Below are 27,004 nucleotides of genomic sequence, written 5' to 3' on the forward strand. Positions count from 1 at the left end.
TTTTAGCCATGCAAGCAATCTAAAAGGAGGAAATACAATTGTCTGATACTATTGATTTGGTTAATGCTGCTCTCTATGTGGCTTCTCAGCCTTTGTTTGCATAAGTTTAAAAAAAAAAAATGGGAAATTTACAGAGAATCATCTTGTTGATTTTAAAGCTTCTGGTTTTTTTACTGTGTCTTTTAACTGCTGTAGTGGTCCCTTGAAGAAGTCTAGGTGGTCTGTGTAGGCCCTTCTTTGACAGAGTGGGTGTGTGCCCCATGACGCAGTGTCACTTAATGATAGAATGATAGCACTAGTAGCATAAGTTACTTTTCAACCTCCTGGCACTGATAATACAATACTTGCTTTACTTCTGTAGTTAGTATTTATCCAAGTGGGGATACACTGTGCTATAGGGGACTTAGTATGAAGTTTTCAGTGTCAGGTCGTTGTCAATTTGCAGTCAGCCACAGAGTGATTCCTCTCTGCATTTCTAGTGCTCAGGTTTTATAAACAGGCTTTAACAAGGGCTGGCTATATGTTTCAGTTCTGCAGTTATCTGTTCAGGAATACTGGTGCAATCAGAAATCCTTTCATTTTTCTCTTCTCGTTCTAGCTTTTGAAAAAAAACACAAAACAACTGAAGGGAGACTTCTGTTTTTCAGTGTTACTGTTTTACAGTGGGAAGGAGGCAGGTATACACAGGTAAAACACAAAATCCTTCCAAGGGGACACACACCAGAGTTGTAGATAACTGTTCTCAGTCTCTGGATTTAAGAAATATATGGTGAAGTGAAAGTTAAAATTTTCCTGCTAGGTCAAAAGGCCAGTGTCAGATTATAACAGAACAGGATGTTAACAAACCACAAACGAAGAATATTGTTTTACCTTACTGGATGCTGTGACAATGCACATGCTAAGCAGATGGCCTAGATTCATCACTAGATAGGGACAAAAGCTATTGAGCCACAATCTTGGTGTTGGTGAGCAGTAACCAAGGCTCAACATTGTTTATAGGGATTTTTATGATAATGTATCTGTTCTTTTAAAGTTCATTTTTTTGATTGTTTTCTTTTTGCCCACTTTTCCCACTTGGTTTGGATTAGTTACATGGGATTTACTGGAGAGGATCAGGGGCTTACCCACACTAAATTGTTCTGTCTACAGTTACAGCCACTGCAGTATTCTAGTACTTCCTAGAGGATGTGAGTTCCTGCTTGAGTGTTGGAAGCGTAAGCACAGGAGGAATATTTGATCAGAAACTGTGCTCGTCTTGTTCTGTCCATGTTAGCCAGTCCTTCTGTCTGCACAGACCCTGTTGAATTTAAAGAAGTTGTTCTGAAGATACAAAGGATTTGTTCTGAAGTACTCTAAATAGGAACACCATGACAAGAAGTAGTTTAGTTTCCTTAAATTCTGGAGCCATGTTTCATCAGGTGGTATCAATTTAATTCATTATTCTTTCTGCAGGAGTGGCCACAGTCAGACTCTTGGGGCATATGATGCTCCTCAGAATCTTCCCGAGTGCCAGCTATTTTCAGCTCAGAGAAATTACTCAGAAGCGGTTCCTTTGTATTTCCTAACCCACAGTGGATATCCAGGCCCTGCCAAGCAAACTCTTAGCATCTACAGCATAAATGGTTGGCATGGTCCCCACTAGTGGAGTCTACCTAGCGTGGCTTTGCTTGTGTTTTGGTCCTGGTTCTGCTAAGTTTGTTCGATGCCGCTGCCTTTAAGTTTTCGTAGTAGAAGAGGCAGGGAGTGGTCTTGTCTGTACTGAGACACACAGAATTTTGTAGAACTTTGCGTGCAAGAATTATCTCCTTTCTAGACTATCTCGTGCCCTTCTTATTTGTTGTACAACAGAACAGAAATTTGATTGTTCTCGTTGCCTTTCTTGGGAGCACTTTGAAGTTCTGCTATTCCTCTTTGGCGATGAGGGGACTGGAGCTGATCTTTATTTATTAATGCAGTGGCTTGATAGTATTTTCTGGTTTGTTCTGTATGTCTGTATGACTTCATTTTATGATGTCAGATTTGCTCTTTTGACATCAGCTGCACACAGAAGTGACCTTTGCATGGCACTGTAACTCCAAGATCATGTTTCTGGTTGGTGATCATCAGATTAATAGAGGCTGTATCTTCTTTTGTCTTTCACATATTGTCTTGCTTTCTTTGGTGAAGCTTCTCTAGCTCTCAACAGCACACTGGTCTTTTAAAGCAAATAGATTTTATCAATTGAAAATGACCTGTATCGTATCATTCAAAATTTGACTATAATCTGTCATCAAATCTGTCGGTTTACGCTGAATGTTTATTGCTCACATTCTTGATTTCTTAAGGAATCGCACAAATACTTTTTTTTTTTTTTTTAATTCTCTGTAGTGTTAGGTTTGCTTTCAGTGTAATGCTGACATGAACTTGGGTATTGCCATTCCCATAGAATCATTAAGGTTGGAAAGGGCTTCCAAGATCATCTGGTCCAACCATCCCCCTGCCACCAATGTCACCCACTAAACCATGTCCCCAAGCACCACGTCCGACCTTTCCTCGAACACTCCCAGGGATGGTGACACCACCACCTCCCTGGACAACCCGTCCCAATGCCTGACTGCTCTTTCTGAGAAGAAGTGCCTCCTAATTTCCAACCTGAACTTTCCCTGGTGCAAGTTGAGGCCATTCCCTCTAGTCCTATCACTAGTTACCTGTGGGAAGAGGCTGACCCCCAGCTCCCCACACCTTCCTTTCAGGTAGCTGCAGAGAGCAATAAGGTCTCCCCTGAGCCTCCTCTTCCCCAGACTAAACAACCCCACTTCCCTCAGCCTCTTCTCACAGGACTTGTGGTCCAGGCCCTTCACCAGCTTCGTAGCCCTTACTTTTGCTATGATCTTTAAAATCCTGAAAAAAAAATTGTGCTGTGCTGCTTTTGTCTTCAATATATCTTAGAATGTAAGCAAAAGCCTGAAAACAGCATCCTTCTAGAATGAAGACTTAATTTAGATGCAGATGAAAAATCAGTCTCTTTACTTGCCAATAAATGTTTCTTTTATTTGCTGCTGCAAGACTCCCATCTGTTCAGTAATGAAAGGATGCTTGTTACAGTCCCTATAGATGCAGTTTGTAATGTAAGTTGAGGAAAATAGCATTTTTAAACTTCTATGCTGTATTTGTGATAGTTAGTGAAAGATTTTGCTAGAAGTTAACCTAGCTCCAGAAATGAGTTGGGTATTTTCCTCCAGGAAAAAAATAAATGTGAAAAATAATATTTAGAGAGAATAGTGTAGCTTTCACTTATTATCTAACTTACCTGCCATTCTGCTTGAGGAAGTGTGACATGGAGTCTAGTTTCTTGATATCTAATTTTAGGAATTTCTGTAATGAAATAATAACTGAAAAGGTGATGTCATCTCAACTTTTTTTCCAGGTTCAGAGGTAAAAGGAATTCCATTTCATTGCTCTTGTTAGATGATTTATGTAATAGTCATAAAGAGGATTCTTTTACACCCGAACCTGTTGTTTGTGGTCTCTGAGGACTTAGTAATTTTTTGGTGTCTGGAAGATAACGTTTTTACTCATTTTTCTGGTCTGCTCAAGACAACTAAATAGTTCGTGACACTGTAAATAAGAGTCGGCACAAGTAGAACTGTGTTCTAATGTTCCAGTTTGTGCCCATTGCTTCTTGTCCTGGCACTGGGCACCTCTGAAAATAACCTGGCTCCATCATCTTACCTAGCGAGAGGCAAGTAGTGTACGAGCCCCTTATTCAAAAGTTCTGAGAACAGGGTATATGCACTTGTGAGCAAGGAGATGTTCAGAAATTCAGAGCTAGGTGGTTACCTGTTTCTGCTGTACTTCTAAGCCCTAAAGTGTGGAAGGCTATGTGAGCCTAGAGTGATCTGCATGTGCCATCGTGTTTCTTCCTATTTTTTTCATGTTTTGTTTTTGTGTGTGGTTTTTAGTTGAATGTAACATAGCAGTGGCTAAACACGGTATTTGCTGGGAAGTAAATTAATCTGTCTCTTTTATCCAGTGTCTCAAAGAAATGCTGAACAGTGTTGTCTTTTTCTACCTGTGCCTTATAAATTAATTCTTAGAGGAACAAAGTAATGAAATAGTAATAAATATCAAATGTATCTCAAGAACCTAACAAAGTTGAAAGCTTCTTAAGAAAAGGTTGTGCGTAACCTTATTTCAGTTGCCATGAAGAAGGTGAATCTATGCACTAGTTCTACTCAAGCCAAAAATAGCATTTCTTCCATTCTTTGCTCATTTTCCTTGACTGTTACCTGCTCAACAAATTACTTCCCTTACAGCTTGTGGAATGGAAGGAAATGCTGTGCATTTGACTGTCGTCTTCACACCACAGGTGCTGCGACATGGGAGGAAGGGGAAGGGACAGGTGACTAAATAGAAGCTAGCTATTACAGTAGGGTTTATTTCCACAGAATTTTTGAGGTTAGAAAGGTAACTCTGGACATTGTCTAGTCAACCCCCCTTGCTCATGGCAGTAGGCTGCTCAGTGTCATGGCTAGTCAGGTTTTGAGCACCTCCAGGCTGCTTCATCTCCACAGCCCTTCTGGTCAGCCTGTTCCACTGTTTGACAATTTAAAATACTAAAATGCAAATTAAGAAATAAAATTTTTCTGTTTAAGTGGAATTTCCTGTATTGTGTCTCTTGGCCTGTCACTGGGCACCACTGCAAAGAGTCTCGCTCCATTTTCTTTACTCCTCCTGCTGTGAGATAGTTGTACACCTAGGTAGATCCCCTTTAGATTTCTTTTTCCTGGGGAGGGTTATTTCTTCCTAGGTGCAGAATTTTGCATTTCCCTTTGTTGAGCTTGGTGACATTCTTGTTGGTGCATTTCTCCAGCCTGTCAAGGTCCCTCTGAATAGCAGCACAACTGTCATGTCCATCAGACATTCTTCCCAGTGTTTTTATTTGCCGCAGATATGCTGAGAGCACACCAGCATCCCATTGTCCAGGTCATTAGTGAAGATGTGAAGTAGCGGCCCTGCGTTGGCCTCTGTGGATTAATGGTGCCATCGCTGATGAAGGTACTTTGTTGAGCCTTTCACCTACTCTCTGTAGAAGCTGGCTGTCATCTGCCCCATGCATCATAGCTACGCCGATAATGTGACTATATAGGTAGTTTGGATGCCAGTTGGGGATGTCAACACTTCAACTCATGTTTAATGTGAAGTCTCTTTTTAATAAAACTTTATTAGGTCTTAGTGGCCTAAAAATGAGGTTAAAATGCAAAATAACACCACCAACAACAAAAATGTAATTGCCTTCTTCCTAGTAAATGTTTAGGTGACTGTCTACACCTATCATATACAAGAGATGATGTTCGTTTTGTGTTTGGGCGAAGAGGAGCATATTTTGCAAAAGATGTCTATCATGATGGGGAAGGGAAGATAGGGTGCAGGACAGGAAAGAGCTGATGGCTCGTGTGCCATCTTAAATGTCTTTTCTTCCAAGTCAGTCTGCCATTGGTACCTATGCTTACCTTACCATTACATCAAAAGCATTTTTATCTATCAAAACGTTGTACTGAAGGCTCAAAATGAATGCCTACAATGAACCAAAAAGTCTCTGCGAGGAGAAAACTCTGCAAAAAACAAACTAGCAGAGCTGGTAGGGTTAAAATATTAGGTAAGAGAGCCTATTAGAAGGAAAAAGTGTATTCCGAAGGTGAGTAGAGGAGGCATAGAACCACCGACATGTTGAAGGAGCTCAAGCTGTGAGTGCCTGGGCTCATAACTGCAGTGAGGAATGTCATGCTTAGAACTTGTTGATCGTTGGAGTAGATGGTGGCAAACTTCATGTGCATTTCTGAGAAAAGCTGCAAGAGGGGTCTAGGGAACTTGTAGAATAGTGAGCTTTCCTCTGTAAAATAATAAAGTAATGGGTTCATGAATATGATGTGTAAGGAGAAAGACGATAGGTCCCTTGTGCAGGGAAGTTATAGTCCAGAAATCTGGGAGGAGTTTTTTGAATTCAGCGTATTTACCAATAAGAAGCAATTAACATAGGTGCTTGGGTCTCCAGGAGGTGGGTGACAAGATTCCTTATTCAGGCTTCAAAGAGAAATGAAGCTAAAACTGCTCAAAGGACAAAAATTGAAGGAATTAATGATTAGGTATCCTGGCAGAGAGAGTTCACTAGTGAAATCCTACAAGGATTGTGCTAGTTTCGCTGCTTTATAGATACATAATGGGAATGGCGAGTAAAAGGAACAAGGCAAATGTGACAGACTGCTGTGTCATTAATGGTAGCTGACACTGAAGAACTGTAGAAGAATATCATAGTATTGAGTGACTAGTGAAATATGAGATGAAATTGAATGTAGATAAATATGAACTATGGAACTTTAGAAAAATTGCTCTGATCTTACTTGGGTGAAAGGTAGCTGCTGTCACCCCAGAAGGATATCTTGGCATTAGAGTAGATAAGTTCAAATCTCACTGTAGTACTTGGTATTAATGAAAAAGCAGAATGGTAGGTACTGTTAGGAAAGGAGAACAAAACAGCTCTGTAAATGTGAGGTGCACCCACATCTTGAAGAGTGTGTGTTTCTGTCTTGCATCCTGATACAGACGATGGCAAAGCAGATGAGCTATGGAACGAAAATGCAAGAGACAGTTAAAGTGACTGTAAATGTCTCTTCAAGCTAGAAGAGATTTAAGTTAGGAAAAATATTAGAGGCCTATAAAGTCAGCAAGCTTACAGAGGGCGAAAAGGGACTGAAACAAACTGAGATGCTGGGTTCCAAATGAAACCAAGGTTTCCTTCTTCCAACTCCGTGTAGTTAAAGCAGAGGAACTCCTTGATACAGGATGTTGTGACTACCAAAATCTTCATGGCTTCAGAAAGCCATTAGACAAGTTCATACCTCCAGTAGCAATCTTATTCCTTCAAAAACAGAGATACTGCCTTTTGTTCAGGAAGTTCTTAAGCCACAAATCACAGGTGAATGAGAGAGTATACTGGAGAAGTTTTTTTCATGGGCATCCTCTGTTGGTCCTGTCAAAGTGTCAGATGCAGTAGGTGTTTTTGAAACAGGGTTGGAAAGGATTATTTGCAGCTGTTGTTTGTAACAGGACCCTTAAAATGGTGGTTGAAGTGAGTCCACAGGAGGGCCATAAGGATAATCAGAGGGCTGGAGCACCTATGAAGGCATGCTGAAGGAGCTGGGGTTATTCAGCCTGGAGAAGAGAAGGCTCTGGGGAGACCTTACAGCAAACAGCGGCCTTCCTGTACCTAAAGGGGGACTACAAGAAAGCTGGGGAGGGACTCTTTGTCAGGGAGTGTAGGGATAGGACAAGAAGTAATGGCTTTGAACTACAAGAGGGTAGGTTTAGATTAGATTAGGAGGAAGTTCTTTACTCTGAGGGTGGTGAGGCACTGGAACAAGTTGCCCAGAGAAGCTGTGGATGCCCCATCCCTGGAGGTGCTCAAGGCCATGTTGGATGGGGCTTTGAGCAACCTGGTCTGGTGGGAGGTGTCCCTGCCCATGGCAGGGGGGTTGGAACTGGATAGGCTTTAAGGTCCCTTCCAACCCAAACCTTTCAGTGATCCTGTGGTCTTCACTGTTGATAATGATGCTGAGTGAAACATGGTCATGTTTCATGGTCATAATGATGGTCAGTGAATCCTGGAGGCTGATCAAATGAGGCTATGGTTGCTTTTTCACTTGGCATATATGGCACTTAAAGTTCTGCCACATTAGTACATCCATTTTGTCCCAAATGCAACACGTGAGATTTGTGGTACTGCTTTAGTAGATAAATTCATTTATCAACTTTAAAAAAGAAAAATTTGCGATTTCTTTCAGTTTTCAGAGTGGGAGTTTAAGGATTACACCACAGAAATAATGATTAAAAACGCAAATTTAATGATGTTTACGAAGGCAAATTTCCGTATTAGTGGCCTGGCATGACTTGAATTTGAACATTAAACCAAAGAAAAATATATCATTTGCTAGGAAAATCCTCAGTGGGTGTCAGTGGCTTATTCAGAGCTAAGGAATGTTCCTGGTTCTTTCCCTTTCACTCATGTTGAAAATGGTTTCATTACTAATAGATGGAGCAAAGCCAGCTTCACTCCTAACACAAAAGCTCTAATAGGCTGAATTTCACGTGTCTGCAATGCTTTGTTACTGTTATTTTTTTCCCCTATCTAGATCACCGCATTTATTCCTGTTTATTTATTCCTGTTGAGGCACGGGAGTTCACTGTATGGTTCATTTAAAGCCAGTAACTGTGACCCAAGTGTTTTCTTTATAGAAAAATCACCAAATCGGTCGATTTGCTATAAATTCATCAGGATAGTGATCAAATCTAAATTTTTACACTGATCAAGGTCTGAATAGTATAAGTGTTAGCACTGAGCTTTTTTTAGGTAACCCTGTAGAGACTTGATGCTTCCACTTACAATATGAAGCAGTATATATAATAATCCTGCAGGTTATTTCTGAGACATCCTATTTGTGCCATAATGGTTAATGTTTTGTTGGTGGTGGTGGTTTGTTGTTACTGGTATTTGGTGGTGGTGGTTGTTGTTTTTTAACAGACTGATAAGCTTTTCAAGATGTCCATCTCTTCGTGAAGTGAAGATACGGAAGGTGCAATTTCACCCAGCTGCTTTTGAAGGGCTAGCAAAGATAACTTTTCTTATCTATTCTTTCTGTGACTTATATTCTGGAGTACTTCTCGTATTTAGGCTGAGTGGTACCACCACACTGTGCACTTATCGTAGGGTACAAGCTATATCTTCCTCATTGAAATTCCATTGAATTAATGAACTGTGAATCATCGTTGTTCAGTCGTTCTCAATGACATTGGACTGCTTGAATCATGTTAGTGCTCATAGTGAGAGTTGAACACGGTAACTCCAAATCTTGCTAAGTCAAACACCAGATAAAATACCATAGTTATTTTCTTGTGCCCACAGAAATGGGCACGCTTTTCAACAGAATCCTTTCATCAGATCTTCGTTCACCTGTATCTGCCTGTGTGAATTTTTGGGCAGATACCAATGGCATATTTAATTTAATCCAGCAAAAATTTTGTATTTCTTTACTTACAGAACAGCTGATGTAAATCAGGTAATGTGTATATTATCATCTTCAAATTCAAAGATTCTTTGTATGCTTGCAATGTCATTGAAGTGTTTTACTTTTTAGATATTCTGGATCTGTTTAGCAATCCCACACTGTAGTATGAAAAACACTTCAGGATAACCACAGATCTCTGGAGTCTGAGTCCAAAGCAAGTAATGTTTGGAGTTCTTGTTTCATTTCATCTTTGCCTTGCCTTGGTGTTAGTGTTGTTTTTAAAGCAAATACTTCTAAATACAACAACATTAAAAAAGGAAAAAAACAGAGCTGTTTTATATATGTTGTGGTGAAGAATAAATACAGCAGACTCTGTACCACTCTCTCCATCTGTGTATTGAGTGGACAGTCGTGACAATATAGGCATGAGAAAGAGAAGGCTGAAGTTGAGGAGGCAGCTCCTTTAGGTCCTGCTCTGCAGCCCCACTTTGCAGAATTTTCCTGGAATTTAGCAATCCAGAAGGGCAAGATTTTAGCAGACCATCAGGATCTCAAAGCGCAGCATTCATGTGTATTTGCATAGGGTATATTTCATAGCTGGGGGAGTACTGTGTGCCAGTTCTCCGTAGCGTGGAAGAACATTTGGCTGTTGCCCACCAGGCGTCATAGTTGACTGTTAACCCCTAGACAGGAGGTAGGAATCAAAAAGAGCTCAAGGAACCAGTTCCAGTAAAAACAAAGTACTCCAGTGTATGGATATTTTCAGTAAAATGAATGTGAAATCAGTCATGGAATACAGTAAATAAAATAGTCATGGAATCACAATGAATTTGGTAGATGGAATCTTAATATGGAAATTTTCGTGTTTCTAGGATGCTAAAAACATTATTAGATGAGCAGCTTGTCAGGGATGAAGTTTCAGATGATGATGTGAGGAAGCAAAAGTATTTTTTTTACCTGCAGGCAGACCATACCCATTGCAAAGTTAAGGCCACATGAGCCCCCCTTCAGTGAGGAACCCTCTTTTTATCTAATTCTGCCTATATAGCTGTCATTTTGTATAAGTTGGCAGGAGGATACGCCTAAACTGTTTCTCTCTTTCTCAGCAATTAGACCTCAGTTTTACAGTCTTACTTAAAGTGTGATCTTGCTCTGTGGTCATTTCTAGCTGTAGAGGTGCTTCTGCACTTAGGATAATTTCTTTTGATCCTTCTTCCTTCCATGTGTTTTTGACTTAAGTTGGGGTAAAAGTCTTCTCTTATCTTAAGACTATTAAAAGCTCTGCCAAATCCTTTACCATTACTTCTACTCAAGCTTTTTTCGATGTAATTTCTGACATTCTCTTTAGGTTAAGAGTGTCATTTTTGTTCTGTTTTTAAAGCCCTTGGGATGACAGGAACTTGGGCTCAGAGGTATCACACAGTATCACAGTATCACAGATTTCTAGGTTGGAAGAGACCTCAAGATCATCGAGTCCAACCTCCGACCTAACACTAAGTACTCCACTAAACCATATCGCTAAGCTCTACATCTAAACGTCTTTTAAAGACCTCCAGGGATGGTGACTCCACCACCTCCCTGGGCAGCCCGTTCCAATGCTTAATAACCCTTTCGGTAAAGAAGTACTTCCTAACATCCAACCTAAAACTCCCCTGTCGCAACTTTCGCCCATTCCCCCTCGTCCTGTCACCAGGCACGTAGGAGAACAGACCAACCCCCACCTCTTTACAGCCTCCTTTAAGGTAACTGTAGAGAGCGATAAGGTCGCCCCTGAGCCTCCCCTTCTCCAGGCTGAACAACCCCAGCTCCCTCAGCCGCTCCTCATAAGACTTGTTCTCCAGGCCCCTCACCAGCTTGGTCGCCCTTCTTTGGACTTGCTCGAGCACGTCCATGTCCTTCCTGTAGCGAGGGGCCCAAAACTGAACACAGTACTCAAGGTGCGGCCTCACCAGAGCTGAGTACAGGGGCACAATCACTTCCCTAGACCTGCTGGCCACACTGCTTCTTATACAGGCCAGGATGCTGTTGGCCTTCTTGGCCACCTGGGCACACTGCTGGCTCATATTCAGCCAACTAGCAACCAATACTCCCAGGTCCTTCTCGGCCAGGCAGCTTTCCAGCCACTCATCTCCCAGCCTGTAGCTCTGCTTGGGGTTGTTGCGCCCCAGGTGCAGGACCCGGCACTTGGCCTTGTTGAACTTCATACAGTTGGCCTCAGCCCATCGCTCCAGCCTATCCAGATCCTCCTGCAGAGCCTTCCTGCCCTCGAGCAGATAGTACGAGAGGTACTGTCTGAAGCAGCCTGTTTGCTGGGGGTGATTTGTTGCATGCTTGAACAGTTGTTCCCGTGCAGTTGTTGGGAGGTAAGGGTGTTTGCTGCTGGGTCATTAGAGAAGTTGGTTGATTCATACAGGTGATTTCCACAGTTGGTCATTCGTGGTCGCTCCATAGTCTTTTCTGCAATGAAATAAGGAGTGTTTTCCTTTGATTTTTGTCTGTGTTGACAGTTTCCCTCTTTTGAAGCTTCTCTGTGACCCAGCTTCCCTTGCTTGTTGGGCTGAGGAAGCCTTTTGCTAGCCACAGCAATAGTAAAAAGGGTCCGTGACACTGATACCTGAGCACTAATGAAGTGCAGAAAAGCAATGGAATGGGCATTTGTGGGATCGAAAAGAAGGTTCTCCTGTCTAAAGCCTAGAGCAGAGACTGATGAGAAGCAGCTAGATTAGTCATTAGCTGCATGCGGTGTTATTTGCAACCTTTGTGCAAACAAAGGGGAGAGTTTTGGTGCTGAGCTGGAGCAAAAGGCTAGGACATGACCTCATAGCTGTGAAAGGCTAAAAGAAAGTTTCCACCAAATAATTCGTCTGTGCAAGATAGCAGTATCTAGGATATTCTTTGCACCCAATTCTAGCGGAAGTAGAAAGTATGTGGAAAAATTACAATGAAATAAATACCTCAGTAGAAAATGATACAGAGTTTGTACATTGTAGCATGTTAGTAGCCTATTTCATAATTCAAGTCCTATGGTAGCTTTAAATGAGCGCAAGCCTCTAAATCTGCATGTGTGCCCCAGCCACGTCATGACCCCATACCCGTGCAAGACCCATATGTGCGTCACCTTCCCTCCTGTACCTTGGTTTTCTCAGAAAGGAAATGCAGTTGCGTGGGCTGGAAAGGAGATGCTGTGCATTCTAGCTAGGTTGTGATCTGGATGATTAGTGTAACACCCATATCAGCTCGCTGTCATCACTTGGTCTAAAGGCAGAACTCATAAATTATACTGTAACTCCACAATTTAATGCCTAAAGAACGACATAAAATGCCCTGAAAAATTGGTAAAAGCAAGTTTTTCCAAGGTTTGTGGTGGAATGGGGGGAGCAAGTTTCTATAGTGCTAAGCCAGTTTGGAGACTGGGAGCATTGAATTCCAAAGCAGCAGAGAGTACTTGCCTGGCAAAATGAGGGATGTGAAACTCCTCAGACCCAGAACACGTGATGTGTTTAAACATTTAGTTTTTCATGTTACAATAATGCTCAGTCATGACAAATTAAATCCAAATACATTGTATTACCTTTATAAAGACAGAAGGAGAGGAACAGCTGTTTTATTACATCGAAAGTACTCCTAAGTAATGAAGGGCAATAATCCCTAGAAACACTGCGTTCAGTAGGGCTCAGGTGTTAAGTCTTGCACTGCTAGGTTTGCTGGAGTTTGAGAAGAGTGTCTCTACATTTCTGCAGCTCTGGAAGCAGTTCTCAGAGAGGCAGGACTGAACAGTGTAGTAGCAGGAAGACCATGACTGATTTTCACAAGAGAAAAAATGCTTGGGGGTGCAGCAAATTAGAATCTGAGGAAAGTGGACTACAATATCCAAGTTCCGTAACTTCACTACATCTGTATATTACCATTTTTGTTTGCTCATCAGTAATAAAAAGTTCAGGAAACTGAAACTTTGATCATGCTGTTAGAGGTTTCTGAAAGGACCACAGTGATCTGATTAGAGTTTATTCTAGTCTCGCTTTATTTTTTGCAATCTTGATTGAATATGAGAAGTCTATTAAACCACAGAGTTTGAGTTTAAATTGCATACGAGTTGTGCACATGGTCTATAATTATTTTGCATGATTCTCCTGTTCGATCGCTAGGTATGAAGGTCAGTAGACGATATTGTGGAAAGCAAAGTTGAAAATTTAGTGCTGAGTTTTCACTTGCTCTCTGGGGTTTCTTATTGACAAATTTGTCAATGGAAGCAAGAGGGATGGAGAAATTTGCTTGGGTATTGGTCTTCCCACCATTATTCAAATTACTGTACTTTTTACTTTCCATGTCTTGCTGAAGGAAAGATTGACAGTGATTTATTGGTGTCAAATGCATCATAGCAACTTCAGTCATATATTCCGTAACCGAATGCGTGAGAGAGTAAGTATTGCGCGCCCTCGCCCTGTTCAGACCCAAGTTTAAATGTTTTAGTGATGCGAAGGTTTTCATATAAATGAGTAGGAGCAGAGAGGCCCTTGAACGTGTCATTTCATCCCTATTGAATTTTAAAGCTTTTAAGAAAAATATCTTTTGGATTTGCTCTTCCGTGTTATGGAAGTCTGGCTTCCGTAAGATAAAGTGGGGAACAGTGAACGTGTTATCGGTAAAAAGTTCCCTTTTTAACCACAGAGAATACCAGTCACTGCAACAAGTCTAAAAATGACTGTACCTTTCTAGATTGTACTCACCTAATGGTTTTCCCTATGGGATGAGCTGTCAATGGAATGGACCAGATGTTTACATCCCAATGTTAAGGTGGTGCTTCCTGAAAGGCAGCACTGCAGCAGAAGAGAGCCTGGGACGGGAGGGGAGAGTGGGTGGGGAAAAATGCATACAGAAAATGTCAAGGCACCTTCCATCTCTGGAAAAGAGATAAGCAAAATACTTCAATCTGATGCAGAATATCACCCATTAGTACTACCAATACAAATAGGACACAATTCTCCTGGGTGCTTCAGGATTTCGTAGAGGGATAATTACACCATAGATGCAGAGTGTATGAAACGGCTGCCATACATTATCACAATAGGCATAAAGGATTCATATCTATCCAGTGCATTCATTAAAAACTGAGGCTAGAGGAGGAGAAGTGAAGATGTGATCATGTTGTTAGACTCTTGGAAGATGTTTGCTATTATTTTAATGCTAAATCTGTGTAATATATTTATTGCACATCATTCTTCTGTAGTATTTTTCAATCTTTAATGGGCAGTATGACCTATCGCGAGCTATTTATTCTTAAATGGAGGTATGGAAATTTGAGCCAGATACTAAAATAAAGTAGTAGACTTTAGCCACTGGCTTGTAATTTCTACTTTGTTAGAAGTCTTTTCTTCTAATAAGCTTTCTGTGCAAAATGGATGGCTTTGATCAGCCTTCGAGTACCCCGGGGAAAAGCTCATGACATTTCCAGAAGGAAATGAAACATTACCTCTGTGAAACAACTCCTATTTCAAAAGATTTTGTGATTAAGTGTGGTATAGGTTGGTTTGTTGTTTTTTGCTTTTTTTTTATTTTCAAAATGTATTTTGACATGAAATTACTTTCAGGTTTTTATTCTGGCTCTTTTAAAAAGAGATTTAATGCTGACGGGTCGTCCTGTTCCCTTTGTGGTACTGGACTGTAAAACTTTGTCGTTAGCATGAACATCTGAAGATTGAGGCTGTTACAGTTACGTGTATTTATGGGTGATTCTCTTCCCTTTTTGATGAGAGGTTTGATTTAAAAAAAAATAAATCACGTTCCTCGATCGCAGAGGCAAGTCATTATACCTTTTAAAAGGCAGCTGATACCACCTGATAATAGTAGACATTAAAACCTGTCTTTAAAGAAAAAAAAATCAAGAAAATGTGAAAACTTACTAAGTAGAGGCAAGAAGTAATGGCAGGAGAAAAGGAGTTCCTTCCTGGGAAGGTGCCATTTGTTCAGATGGCAACATCTAGAGGAAGGCACGAGAGGTTTTTTCTGACTTTTTTAATCCAAGAATCCATTTTCTAGTTTGTAGGAGGTATGAAAATGAGCTATTGAATTTTAGGATTGTCCTAATATTGCACCTCTTTTCTTCATTTTTGTAGACGTTATGCCAAATTTCTTACTTTAGTAGATGCCAAAAGCATCAGAAGTGACTGTCATGTTGGAACAATTGTGATTCTTCATGTGGAAGATCAAACATGACTCAAATTCTGTAGAAAATACTGAGTAGTAAGAGAACTGCATAGTCTTCAGTGTGCTTTCTTGAAACACCGTTACAAAAGATCGTGGTAGTTGGATTGATTGTTGGTTGTTTTGTTTTGCTTTGTTTTCTCTTGTTGCATTTATTCCCAAATGAAAAAATATCACTTCTTCAAAAATATGGTTGAGGCTTCAAAATTTGAGTCCACTGCTTTTCCACTTTAAACCTAGACTTCAACTATGTTGGTAGGTTCTTGGAGAAACCCTGTTATTTTGATAGATCCAAATTGATAGTGCACAGGGTAAATAGTAATACAGAAATAGAGTGTAAGGGAAATTTGCATCAAATTTCAGGTGGAGATTTTCACCTTGAATCTTTCAGTGCTTGAAATTTTGTGCATTTGTTTGTGAAATAAGACGTTGCTGCGTATCTCGTGCCATTAACGACTGTAATTTCGGGAGAATCATTCAGCTTGTGGAGCACAACATGCAGGTGAGGTGTTTTAAGAAGATAATGGAGACAGGTTGTGTCATTTCATAGGCTACATTTTCCAAGGATAGAATCAATGTTCTGAATCAGTTAGGACCATGACATGTAGAGGCTCTCCGCAGCAGTTTTCTCTGCAGCTGTGTTCATGAGCATTACGTAAAAAATAGTTAAAAATATTGGAGTTTTCAGATGCTCTCCCTCGTGTTGCAAATACTTTACAGCTTAGGTTACGGTGATATGTAGAGACCCCAGTCAGGGCCCTGTGACCCAGGGCATTCACAGAGCAGCCGTTCCTGTGGCTTAACCACCAAATGTGAGAGAAGAAAAAAGTGTATGAGTAAAGGACCAGGGGCTTCTGATTCAGGTAATGATGTAGCTCTAGTACAGTGAAGGGTGCTGTGCTTTCTCGTTTGTTTGTTTGTTTTCTGTCCGTTACTTTAGGCTAAGTAGTTATCCTTGATTTAAGCACCAAGAAAACTGTCTAGAGTTTTGTTTTGAATACTCATTTGAAATACTAGCTTGTCTTCCCATGCTAAAGCCTGATCTACTAGTACCTCACAAACATCATGTTCCATGTCTGTGGGATTGAGGCAGTGTTCTCTTAGAGTGCAAGAAAAATAACCATTATGACCCCGTTTTCTACCTTTTTAATTAGAAAAAAAAAGTTTGTCAGAGTGAACACAGAATACCCTTTGTGGTTTGGGTTATAATTTCATTATTAACAGATGTGATTCATATGTAGAACACAGGGGTTTCCCCCTATGGTGTATGGTATATCCCTGCTTGTGGTAATTCAGGGTTTTTCCTCTCATGCCTGTTCAGTTGGATGCACAGTCTAATGCTTCTTGCTCTCCTAGATGACTGTATAGTAATTTCTTCCGTTCTGTCCAATCCTGACAGGTTTTTTGTAGGATTGCCTGGTGTGGTGAACTCTGACTTTAAGCAGGGATGTGGTTTAGAAACTCCCATGTTGTCATTCTAGCTATGACATTGCCTCCCCTGTTACCAGGGGAGGTTGCTGAGTCCTGCTTTAATGTTCCTTGTGAGTACCTGAGAATGAAATTTCACCACTACTTTTTGCAGGAACTTTGTGCCTACTTGTGAATAATCCAGCCCTAATCCTGATCTCACAGAAACCAAGAAGTGCTTTGCATTGATAATTTGCTTCATTGTAATGTACAGCTTTGGAAATTTTATCTTAGAAATATCTTCTAATGTTGGCTCTCTTTTTCCCCACTGGAATTGGTGATAAAATAATGCACTTTAGCTTTAACAATAGTAGTAAGGGTGACATGTAGTTCTGAAAAAGCCTACCCCTCTAGAGGAAATCTCCCTTCATTCCCCCCAAAATCTTGTTACTTTATTACATTTAACTTTTAGATTGCAAAGGTAAAAATTACAATTTATACACCAGCATCTAAGGTGCGGTTAGTTATCTTGTTTGCAACTTACTGATTTAGCAACTAGGCAGTGATAATGCTAATCTGTAAAATTACTCCATGTGTACACTAATGTGTGTACTGATGTGTAAAAGTTTGCGTAATCCTGTAAGCAGCTCTTGAAGGTAGATGTCATTGCTCTGTCTGTCAAGGTCCAAAGTTAAATTCCAGTTCATAGCCCAAGAGGAAGAGAGAGTATGTGATATGAACACTACAGTGCTGTATAAAGGGTAAAAAAAGTGTTGTGTCTCAGAACGGTCTTCAAAGTGACATCTCATACTTGAGATTTGTTCACTGCCTTTAGTTTAAGAGTAGGAGATTTGAGGGTCTGTTGCTGGTCTCTGTTACACTGATTATGTCAGGTTTTGGAAGCTTGTGATAAGAAATCTTTATCAAGGAATTTCATGGGACTTAGAGTGAAGGTAGAGAGCAAAAGTTGGGTTTTCTTGCCTCGCTACCGAAACTCTTCCTATGCAGCATTATCTTGAGAGCGAGTCTGGTTTTGACTACTAGGAGTACTTGCACAATTTTACATCTGTGCAGAATAACGCTGTCCTGAGTGTGCTGTAAGTCTCTCATGTGCCAAGAGTGCTTGTAACAGTGCCTGGTCAGCCAATTGTATATCCACCTTCAGACCATTAGCAGGCTTTCTCAAACTGAGATAGTAGTACCTCATCCAGGGACTGTTGACTAGAGGGGCAGTACTGCTACCTTCCCAACCTAGGTCCTCTAGTAACATTCAAGATGTTATTTTTGGAGTGTTTTCTATTATAATGATTTTCCCTACCACTGCTTCTTTATTCTTGTGCTCTTTCTTACTAGTGATTACTGCTTCTGTGGTAATAAAGAGCTCACTAATGGTTATTAAACGTATTCTGGTTTTCATGATCTATTACATGACAGAGTCTGTATAGTTATAGTTTAAAAAGATGGGGAAAAAAGCCAACAATCCAGCAGTCAGATCATAGAGCTAGCAGGCAAGCCTGTGTGTCTTCCTTGCAAGGCGCTGTGGTTTTTTCCAGTCCTGTTGATTCACTGGGAGTTTACGTATACAACACAGGGACCATGTAATCGATAGCTTATGTCTATTCTACATGTGGTTAGTGCCTAGGGAAAGAAAGGGGAAATCCCTTTGTTAAATGTGAGACTTAATTCTCCAGTTGGTGCATGAGGTATAACAAAGTCTGATATCTGTGAAAATAAGTGTTCAAATTCTACATTCAAAGAAACTGGAGGAATATTTTATAAGATATTGTATACTTTATGGCTGTCTCATAAAGCAGTTTTATTACTGTGCCTCCAAAAACCTTAGCTGTATGTGGCTAAACAAAAATGTCAAAAGATTCCATTTAAATGCCTAAGAAAAATACAAAGAATGAAACCAAGATCCGGGGGAGACAAATTTCTGATGTTAAACAGGAAGCATAAATACTCAGCACAAGTTAGCAAAAGCGTAATTAGTATTATTATAGGTCATTATTATTATAGACTCGTTGAATTTCTCACACACTGTTTTCTATGGATTATTCTTTCATTAATGGGGAACTTAAAGTAGGCTAGGCTATCTAATTTAATGCTGAAACTGGAAACTACAAAAGTGAAAAGTCATTATTCTGTGTGGTTGAAACAGCAAGCAAAAATGGGTCTGCCACTTCATAAAATAAGGCCAGCACAAAGTATTGTATTATTTAATGATTGTTTAAATAGAGTCTTTTTTACCTTAGTGACTATCTGCATGAATCATCAAAAAAAAGCTCTAAGGAAAAAAATTTGGAAAAAAAAACACCATACTTTGTTGTGAGATTTTAAACAATATTGGAAAAAAAAATAATTCTTTGTTTAAATTTGCATTGTTTTCAATAATATTTCAAACTGTCCTATAAGATGAAACTAAAACTCTTCAGTTCCTAAATATTTTAACCTTTTTTTTCCTTTCAATTTATTTCCAGTCTCCCTCTCTGCAGAAATGGTTTAGCGCCAAGAAGTTGTATTCTTTTTTGGAGGCCGATGAGTTAGGAAACAAGCTCTTCATATCTTACTTGAAGTGTTCCTTGCGCTTGACTGAGATAGAGAAGAGAAAATGAGCTATCCCTGGCTGCAGAGGAGAGCAGACTGGGAACAGTAATGGGGTATGTAGTGGAGGGTTGAGGGAGAGCAACTGGGATTGGGAGAGGAAGCGGTGCTCGTGCGGTGGGGAGACAAGACTCGGAGGGATGCCTTTAGGGTGCAGGGCACAGGGTGCGGCAGGAGGCTTGGGGCTCCAAGAAAGGTGAGGGCTTGTGTCTGGGGCCTGCCTTCGGGTGTGGGGAGGCTGGTGGACATAGCTGGGCAGAAGGATGTTACTGAGGAGGGCTCTGGCACTGGCATGAGGGATCTGGGTGTGAAGACTGAAAAGCTGATCAGCTCTGGCAGCTCCTAGGAGGGGAGATGAGGTACATTGTTACTACCCAATGAATGTAGCCATTCTTCAGAAAATACAGAATTAAAGCCCTTGCAGCGTGTCTGCACAGGAAACGCATTGGCAAGCAATAACGTTTGAGTTCTTCTCTTTTTCATGTTAATATTATTTTAATATTCCTTTTTCTATGCAATTCATTATTCGTACAGAAGCATAGAATCCCAAAAATGTTGAGGAATTGGAGAGTACTAATGACAGGGGGGTTGGACTTAGGTGATCTTTAAGGTCCCTTCCAATCCAAACCATTCTATGTTTCTAATACTAAGCTGTTTAAACCATGCTAAAATATGCTTCAGGTAACTGCCATTTTACCAGTGATTAGGAGCTCACAGACTAAATCTTCAGTATGCACACAAGCAGTGATTAACACTGAAAAGAGTTTGCCTCTTTCTTGTCAATATATACATGCAAAGGCTCAAACATTTATTTTAAATCTGTGTGCATCTGGGCATCCTCTGTACATCAGTGGATGCAGAGAGAAAAGCTCAAGCTCATTGGAAGTGGGTTCAAACTCACTGGATGTGGGAGAACTCCAGATGTACCAAGCAGTGCACTGAAAAGCAGTTCTCTTCCTGCTGTAGGCAACAGGGGCCTCTTACACTGCAGCACTTGTGAGAATCCTGAATTCTAATTAAAAGTGAAAGGACTTTTACTTGTATTCAGAAACTAGTCTGATGTTTTTTTCCATCCAGAAAATGATTGAAAGTTTGTAAAGAGAAAACAACAAAAGAAAAAAATCAGAAAATGAGTAGGCCTTGACTCAGTGTTTTATAATATTTAAAAAGTACAGGTACATTAGTCATATTCTCTGAAGGATTTCTTGTAAAGGAGCTTTGCTGTTTGCAAGCTTTTCCTATGATTAATTTTTTAATAAAAGCATTTTTTTTCATTAAGTGAATTGGTACTTTGGAAATTGATAATTATGGAAACCGAAATGATCTGCTCCTGACTTTCAGGGACACTAACTGGTAAGAAGAGCACCTTGCAGAGGAACTGCTTTCTGCTGAGGATGATGAGCCATTGCGTGGTGCTCAGCTAACCTCAGGAGGTGTTGCAGTACCTGTTCTAGGGCACCACCTACTGGTGCCTCCTCATCTGTCTGCTGAATATGGGTATCTGTTATATGCAGGGTTTAGTCTGTATGTTCTCTTTATGGCATGGAGCACCAGCTGTTCTCACTTGAATCAAATCCCAGTGCTTTCAGAGAAGGTGGTTGTCATTACCCCTGATCTTGTACAAACCTGTCCCAGGGCTGCTCCACAGCAAAAAAGTAATGGCTACAGTATTTTCCTGCAGTGTTTCAGTCATCTCGTATGTTGTGTCTGTAGTGTTTTAATGATTTCTAGGTGAATTCCCAAGAGAGGAAGAGAAAAATCAACTCCTTTGCTCCCAGCTTTTCCTGTGAGGAAAAATAACTCTTACCAGAAGCAATAGACTTATCTGTGCTATTATGTGTAACAGCTTTTGATGTACTAGCATCTCCAAAAGGTGAGGGATTGTATGCAGAAGACTGCAGCCTGTTACTTGACAGTTACATTACTTACACTGTGATGCACATGCTAACTCACGAATCTGCTGCTTTCCTCTCTTTTGTGCTAGAGGGCTGGATATTATAGCAGATAGGAAGGCCAGAGACAGTAGTCTAGAAATCAGTTTGACAGAGCTTGACAGTCAGAGAGCCTGCTGCTGAGGATGGGAGAAGTAAATGGAAGCAGAAGAACCCCCGTGACACAGGTGTGAGGATGGTAGTTTAAAGGAGTGGTGTAAAGGTGACTGACACTTGACTGGGCTGCTTTAGAAAGTCAGCAAAGGGTCCCTGTAGAGCCAAGTGTGCTCCACACTGGAGCATTTCAGCCTGAGATTTCAGGATACGTTATTTTTCATTAACCATTGGATGCTTCCTGAATGCATGTATCCTTGCTGTGATCCCCTGCTGAGGGGCTACATGCTAAGCTTTGTCTCACAAAGCGTCCTGTTATCTTAGCAGCTCATTGTCAGGTTAGACTTTTAACTAGAGTGATACAGATACACGAAGGGAGAAAACTTCTCCTTGGAATTATAGAATTCTAATTAGATCGTAGTACCAGCCAGGGAAGTTTGAAATTGTGGAACTTGAAATCCCATGTCATAAAAATTTTGTTTCTTGCTTCATATCCACTTACAGGAGTCAAGAAACATGCAGTGCATTTATACCAGGATACCAGTCTGTCAAGCCTGTCTGCAATCACCGAAATCTAAGAAAACCCTCAGCCTGAGAACTCGTACATGCTTAACACTACAGCCATGGCTAGATACCCTCAGGCAGTCAGACATTTTCTCCTTCCACTGGGAGTTAAGCTGCTGCAGTCTATAGGATAGAGGCTTGCACAGGAGCAGTTACCATCAGGTAAGCTTCCCTTTACTGAGCAGTTGATGTACAGTATTTTGTTCTGTTGCCTCTACTGAATGCAACGTCTTCGGACATGACCCTTTTTTGGTAAAAGCATCCAAAACCAATGCCTTGGTTTCTCCCAGAGATAATCATAGAATCATTAGGTTGAAGGAGACCTCTAAGATCATCAGGTCCAACTGCTAACCTAGCACTGCCATGTCTGTCACTAAACCGTGTCTCTAAGCACCACATCTACATATCTTTTAATTACCTCTAGGGATGGTGACTCAACCACTTCCCTGGACAGCATGTTCCAATGCTCCACAACCTTTTCAGTGAAGAAATGAATGAAGCTGATGATCTTGGAATAGTCTTTCCAGAGCCTTTAGATGAGATGGTCCCACCATTAAAGAACAATTAAAGAAACAACTAAATCATATTACTAATTTTTTACAGTCTCTGGTTTAAGCTCACTATTGTAATGGCAAATAATATATGTGAAGTGAGATGTATGACAAGACAGCAGTCCTTCTACCCTTTCCTCCTCCAAAGGCACAAAATGTCACATTGGTTCCTGGTGAGCTGCTGTTCCCTTAACTGACAAGGCTGGGGAGTTTCAGCCAGCACAGCTAACTCGCTGCTCAGCCTCCTCTTGTAGTCTGCTCTGACCAGAAGTGGTGTGTGATGGCATACATCTGTTGAGGCTGCCTCTATGGAGAATGCAATCAATGGAAACAGCAGGGGCAATCCCATCAGGTTGTTTCCTGAGCCTGCCTTACTAAGCCACTGGCACACTGGTAGTGAGAAAGACACGAGCAATATCTCCATCCAGAGCCTCCTTTGGCCTGCTTGGGACCACCTCCCAGGTTCGTTTAACTTCTAGAGTGGAAATCCATGTAGCTGTAATAGGGACGTCTAAGCAACTTTCTCTTGTCAGGTGAAATTATCCCAGTTTGCTGTATATCTGACACTACTAAGACTTGCTTTTTTGAGAGATGTTGACCATGGTGCTTCTGTTTTGCCAGTGAGAACCTATTCCCTTCATTTAAATCTTGCAGGATAAAATGAGAATTAAAAACCTTAGAGTGCAAAATCAGGAGTAAATAGAGAGTAATTACTAGGAAGGTCGGTTGGTACAGGACAAATAAAAACATTAAATGAGTCCACCTGGTATTACTTCCACAATACTGATTGAAAGAGGTGGTTAATTTATTCTTCAGTGACGGCACACAGAGGCAGTGTCAGGCACAAGCCAAACAGCGTTAGCAAATTATCATGCTGTGAGTTTAAAACAGATCTTTTGTGTACATAGTGAGAGAAAGTGAATTGGACATGTATTCTTTGTCCAACTAGTAAACTACTAGAGTAGTAAACTACTACTGACAGTGTTCAATAAGATACCTTCATTAAGATGCTAGGGCATAAAGAGGACACAATCCACAAAACAACCACTCTTTCTCAGTTGTGCCTGTTCTGTGAGGCGTGTCAGCATTTGTGTCTTCACCTCTTCTTAGCCCCTCTTGCTCTTTCTCGCATGTAGTCTAGAGGAGAGGAAGTCTTTGCTGATGGGAATGTAGCACAGATAAAACAGCTGAACACATAGGAGATCCTGCCTCACAGCGAACAACCGTTATGCAGAGAGCTGTGGTTTTGATAAAGAACAAAATCACTGAAATTGCTGAAAACTCTTGAAATTACAAGCGAGTTTTTCACTAGTTTAAAAGCTGCTTCCCTAAATGTTCTTTCATCTGCTTTTCTTCTTTCTGAGGTGTCATAATGGCTGTAATGTAATCATGTAATACACGTGTTGCTAGATGAGACAAAGCAATATGATACTTTGGATCTCCCAGTGGTTTCCTACTGCTTTTCCTACTGCTCTTATATCAAGATGTGTTAGAAAGCTTGGCAATTTAGCTTTCTCTTAATTTGCCTTCTTAATATTTTCAGGCAGCTCTAGTAACGTGTATGTTACTGTTTTTGTGTTTGATGACTTGGACAGTCTGTTTGGAGGAATCTGAGTATTACAAACATATTTAATACTGTTGAAAAGGGTTTTGTGAGGCTAGGAACACTTTGCATGAATTTCCTTTGGAAATGATTTTTGTATGCCACATTTGAATTCACTTTCAAATGGCAGTTTGAATTACACTTGGATAGCTGAGACAAGAACTTACTCTTGGGCAGGTCTGAAAATGATATTCAGTGTTAGAAATCAATTAAAAGGCTTAGGTACACAAACAAACATCCAATTTGGATTTACAAGCAAGGTCTTAAAACTGTCATCCAATCCACAACTGCAAGCGTGGTAGGGAAGCTGCTATTCCATGTTTGTTGTGTTGCAAAACAGCTGAAATCGATAAAAATGCATGTAAATAAAAAAATATAAGAGAAGTGGGCCACATCTGGTATGATTTTGGTTATCACAAGTCTGAGTCTGAGATCTAACCACTGTCTGCGTTCAGGGAGATGTGCTAGAGCCCATCAACATGACAGATTTTTATTTGTATCCATGAACTTGGGTGTGGTGAAAGGGGAAATTTGGAACTCCAAAAACTCAATAATGTCAAAAGAATTAAAAAAAATTAAGTTGGTAAGTAGCACTGAATTACTGTTTCTGCAACTGTTGTTGCAGTGGGATTTGAAGAGTGTACAAGTCAAGCTGGCTCAAAACCATGCTGTTTTGAAAATTCCCCTCTACCAGTATTTCAGTTTACCCCTACAAAAACACATCCTCAGATATTGAGCTTAGAGAGAGAGATCTCCAAAACATCTGCTAGAAATAATTACAGAAATATAAATGTAATTTCTTGCACTAAGGACTAAACTGAAAGATCATGTTACTTACTGTATAACACCACTTATAGACTATGTGTGGGCCTGGTGACAGTGCTTAAAGGAAAAATGCTGTTTTTGAAATGACACTGGCTACATGATGAGTAAAATACTGCCAACTTCATTATTTTTCACGTCATAATATTGATCTTTTTTTGTCCTGTTTATTTACCAGTGTAGTCCTAGCTCTTTAAAGATGCTCTCTAACTAATCAGTATTAACTGTTGGAGAGGCAGTAAAAGAGTGTGCCTGTGACAAGTGAAATATGGCATGTTCACGTAAATTGTTTAATTATCCATCTCTAGGGTTAAGAGGATTTGGGGCATGTGTATGCTGCATTATGTGAACTGTGAGATGTTTAGCAAGTCACCCATGTCTGGATAATTTTTGGTACATGGGCAACATTCAAATAGAACAACAGAAAGAACCACGATTTTAATCATAGTTTATGACTAAAAGCATAAAATAGTGTTCCATAGGTATGGAGCTATTCGTCTGAAGTTTGAAGTAGTTTGAAATATGTTTATGATATATTTTAAAGCATAAATCGTTGTTCTTTAACTTGAAAACTGAGCATGAGTTATCCAAAGTCATGTGACTGCTGATATCTGACTTGGTGCTGAAGTGAATTACTTGTGTTGGTGCTTCGTCTTGGTGGAAAATAAGGACATCCGTGGGGGCTGGGAAAACACCTTGGGTGCTTTTGATTGTGAAATGGGTTATTGATGGATTGATACTCATATGGAAACTTTCATGGAGAAGTTTTAAATTAGATTATTATCCACTTTGGTTCTCCCATTGACTTTTCAACCTCCAGCTTGTTTTATTCCATAAAGGGATTTGCTGTTGGTGCTGTTAGACCTTAGCTGTTCTTTGTCTGACATTCATCACTGTGCCGCCCACTGCATTTTACTTAAAGGGTAAACAAGGTACGTACATCAGACTGGGAAATTTGCCAGAGCATTGTGTCAACCATGAGATAAAGCTTATGAGAACCAGATAGAACTAGCTGGAAAATACTTTCCCATCTCACAGAAATGCCATTTTCTCAATTTTAACATTTTTTTCCCCTATGTCACGCTGAAATGAAGTTGGACACTTTCAACTATTTTAATTTAAAAAAATGCTGATCCATGGCATTCATTAGCCTGTTAAGTAGGCACCTCCTCAGGGATGATGGTGGAGCATGTCCAAACACACAAGCCAAATCAAGCAGAACAGGGATTGGACCCCAACTCCAGCAGTCACTTCCCTATTGAATGCCCCACACCAGAAAGCTGGTGTCTGCTCTGGTGCGCTGGCTCTTGTTTTTAACAGAAATTCCACTCTGGACCTGAGAAATGGTTATTGTTGAAAGATTTGTCAAACTGTTTCAGTGAAAGTTGCAAAGAAAAGTTTCAGTTTCAACAAATTTGTTATCCTCCAGTGGAAAAACTTTTCACTAAAAAATTCCCAGCCTGTTCTACTTCTGAGTTTGCCTTGTAAAAAGTCTTTTTAAGGAAAGTCTTACTATGATGCAGAACGTTTATGCTTAAGGAGGACAAGTGAGCACTCCTTGAGCTGACTGGGCTCATCTTCTGGATGCTCGATTCTCGATCCCATCCTTTGGCTGTTTGTGCCATTGTAATGCTTCACATGGCTGTGCAGTGCATCTCTCTGGGCCAGGGAAATGAGATGCAGATCAAATGTAACCTGCCCCCTCACGTTCCCCCAAGCCTCCCACCCAAAAAATGCAACTGTAGTGGGGTTCCTGGGAGGGTAGAACTGGGAATGGATTAAAACGAACCCTGCTCCAGTTCAGCAGGAGCTTGATGCAGTAAGTAGTTTGTTCTTCAGCACCATTACTGCCAAACCACATTGTTACTTGGTATTTATTCAGCTGTTTGCAGGGCCATGGTGGAAAGGATCAGTCAAAAAGAAAATACCACCCAACTGATCCCTCACAAATACTTCATTTTTTTTCCAAAGGGACCAAGGCTTTTTTTAATTTGACCCACATCAGGTTTGAAGAGCAGTGGCACAGATACATTTGCCCAGCTAAGACAACAGTGAAGGGTTGGGATTGAGCGAGTTGAAAGAGGTTAGGGGAGGAACAAGAATTTCTGATGCTTGTGTCTCCAAACAAAACTTGATGATGTACATTTGTCTAAAAATACTGCTGTA

General features: G+C 40.5%; 1 protein-coding gene across 1 annotated transcript in view; it reads left to right on the forward strand.

Annotated features, from left to right (window-relative positions):
* Positions 1 to 27,004, forward strand: part of ADAD1 (adenosine deaminase domain containing 1) — a 93,701-nt gene that overhangs the window by 32,091 nt on the left and 34,606 nt on the right. The window contains exons 13-16 of the transcript XR_010831454.1: positions 19,130 to 19,309; positions 20,985 to 21,126; positions 21,238 to 21,372; positions 21,803 to 22,024. The gene's annotated coding sequence lies outside the window, so the exon portion shown is untranslated. The remainder of the gene's footprint in view (positions 1 to 19,129; positions 19,310 to 20,984; positions 21,127 to 21,237; positions 21,373 to 21,802; positions 22,025 to 27,004) is intronic.

The sequence above is a fragment of the Anser cygnoides genome, chromosome 4 (genome assembly GCF_040182565.1).
Source record: "Anser cygnoides isolate HZ-2024a breed goose chromosome 4, Taihu_goose_T2T_genome, whole genome shotgun sequence".
In the NCBI taxonomy this organism is placed as follows: domain Eukaryota; kingdom Metazoa; phylum Chordata; class Aves; order Anseriformes; family Anatidae; genus Anser; species Anser cygnoides.